Source organism: Plecotus auritus (assembly GCF_963455305.1).
Source record: "Plecotus auritus genome assembly, chromosome: 3".
Lineage (NCBI taxonomy): Eukaryota > Metazoa > Chordata > Mammalia > Chiroptera > Vespertilionidae > Plecotus > Plecotus auritus.
Genome location: NC_137772.1, coordinates 168,572,925 through 168,575,622, shown reverse-complemented (window position 1 = coordinate 168,575,622; position 2,698 = coordinate 168,572,925). Strand labels below are relative to the sequence as shown.

Genomic DNA, 2,698 nt, shown 5'->3' with positions numbered 1-2,698 from the left:
GGGGGGGGGGTCCTGTATTCCATGAATGTACCAGTTCAAGAGATGTAATAAAAAATCATCATCTATAATAACATGAACTTATACTTTTTAAAATAATTCTCACTCGAGGATATGCCTCCCACATGTGCCCTGACTGGGGATTGAACCTGGGTATGTGCCCTGATCAGGAATCGAACCTAAAACCCTTTGGTGCACGGGGTGATGTCCCAACCAACTGAGCCACTCTGGCCAGGCCTCAACTTACACTTTCAAAGCCTATTACAGACCATAAAGCTTTTCACATATGCTATCTTGCTTATCTCATTGACTGTTAAAATAGCTGGGGGAATACCCCCATCTCTGTTTAAGAACTGTGTGTGTGTGCATGTTTGACAGAGAGAGAGAGAACCTGAAGACAGATAGATAATTTTTCCTAATAAATAAGAAATAAGGCCCAACCCTGATTCTTTAGACATGACCCAATTCTTGGCTTCTTTTCAATTCTTGATTGATTGAGTGTCCCCGGAGAGGCAGGCTTGTGCTCTATTTGGTCAGCATCTAGCATCTGTGAATCTCAAGCCCAGGTTATATTTCTCTTGACCTGTGGGCAAAAGGCATCAGTGGGCTCTGATGTAAGGACCTGGGACCAAAAAGGCAGAGAAAACATGGGGGAATGACAATCAGGACCTTTTCTTTTTTTTTTTTTTTTTAATATATTTTATTGATATTTTTACAGAGAGGAAGGGAGAGGGATAGAGAGCCAGAAACATCGATGAGAGAGAGACATCGATCAGCTGCCTCCTGCACACCTCCCGCTGGGGATGTGCCCGCAACCAATGTACGTGCCCTTGACCGGAATCGAACCCAGGACCCTTCAGTCCGCAGGCCGACGCTCTATCCACTGAGCCAAACCGGTTTCGGCGACAATCAGGACCTTTTCAAAATATTGCTTTATAGATCATACATTCAGTATTCCAAAAGTATTAATTAGACTAGACATTTGGGGAACAAGAGATAAATCAAGAGCTTGACCTTTCTTTTACAGTGTAATATTTTTATATTTAGAATTAGGCAGCTGGACTCAGTTTAGATGATCCAAATTTTGTTGGCAACATCCAAAGCATCATAGTCAGGAGCCAGTTGAACATATGCCTTCTTCTCTCGATCAGGTCTGATCAGGGTGTTGACCTTGGCCACATCAATATCATAGAGCTTCTTCACAGCCTGTTTGATCTGGTGCTGGTTGGCTTTGACATTTACAATGAACACAAGTGTATTGTTGTCTTCTATCTTCTTCATGGCTGACTCGGTAGTGGGGGAATTTGATGATGGCATAGTGGTCAAGCTTGTTTCTCCTGGGTGCGCTTTTCTGAGGATATTTAGGCTGCCTCCGGAGCCTTAGTGTCTTTGGCCGTCAGAATGTGGGTGACGTGCAGATCTTCTTCTTCTTCTTCTCCTTCTCCTTCTCCTTCCTCTTCCTCTTCCTCTTCCTCTTCCTCTTCCTCTTCCTCTTCCTCTTCCTCTTCCTCTTCTTCTTCTTCTTCTTCTTCTTCTTCTTCTTCTTCTTCTTCTTCTCCTTCTTCTTCTTCTTCTTCTTCTTTGTGTGGCTGTGGATGCCTTTCAGCACAGCTTTCTTTGCCTTCAAAGCCTTTGCTTTGGCTTTGGCTTTGGGAGGGGCAGGGGCTTCCTTCTTAGCTTTCGGTGCCATCTTCATAAAGAGGAAGAGCTTGACCTTTCACAGATCAAGTTGTGGAGGCGGCATGTATAAAATATTTACATGGGGAAATAACTTGAAACATTGGACCACAAGTTCAACTTTCCTTTGGTCATGACTACCCACTCATGCATTATCCAAGTCCACACCCAATGACAGCTTGTCAGGTGTGTGCCAAAGTGACTGTGCCCACCCCCTCCAAGTGGTTCAACTTCCTCCTGCCTGAAGGGGAAAATATAAGGCCATATGGAAAAGGAGAAGGGACTTTTTGCAGAAGGCAGAGGTCATGGGGTGTTATATTAGGCACCTAGTCTCTTCCCCTTTCTCCCTTCTGCAGAGGTCTAGAACGTACTTGACCTATTCTCTCAGCTGACCCCCAACCCAAAGAGTCCCTAAGAGTATCACGTGGGGTTTGAAGGGTGATTCTAGAACACGAAGCTGGTGCCTACTTCTTGCCAGGAGCTCCTCTGAAGACTAGGCTGACAGATGTGCTCTCCTACCATTGGGTATGAAGGAACCAAGGAACAGTGCAGCTGAGAGGGATGAAGAGAGTGTTGGGTCCCCACCACATGGCCTGGCAAGGATGCTTGACTTTTTCTGTGGGGCCCAGAACCTGCCTCAGAAGTGAGTGAGGCAGTTGCTGGATTACAATTCTGCCCTTTCTTCAGGGTGTAGAGTCAAAGGGAAGGAGGAGAAGGAAGCTGGGAAAGAGACTTGAGTGATACTGAGACTAATTCCTGAAGTGAATTAAAAGACATTGCTGGGTTGGGCCAAGTGGATTGGACTAAATTTAGTTTCTTTGCAGTCAAGTGGAGTGGAAGCTCATCAAAGAAAAGTGTGTGCAGATATGAAAATAAAGGTAATGAGATGTTTCCACATTGCTGATTTGTCATCATCCAATTCATTCCATTTATATTAGATTTGTTAAGTCTACAGTGAGGCAGTTATTGAAAACCAGGCTCTGTTGAAAAAAAACAACCAACAACACAAAAACACAACACCACA

General features: G+C 44.5%; 1 pseudogene across 1 annotated transcript; it reads right to left on the bottom strand.

The window, feature by feature from the left end:
- Window positions 1–1,065: 1,065 nt before the first annotated feature.
- LOC308244224 (large ribosomal subunit protein uL23-like) lies at window positions 1,066–1,693 on the bottom strand (annotated as a pseudogene). Its single transcript has 2 exons — window positions 1,562–1,693; window positions 1,066–1,435 (listed from the first exon to the last, which is right to left on the bottom strand). The product of its transcript is annotated as a large ribosomal subunit protein uL23-like (transcript).
- Window positions 1,694–2,698: the final 1,005 nt, after the last annotated feature.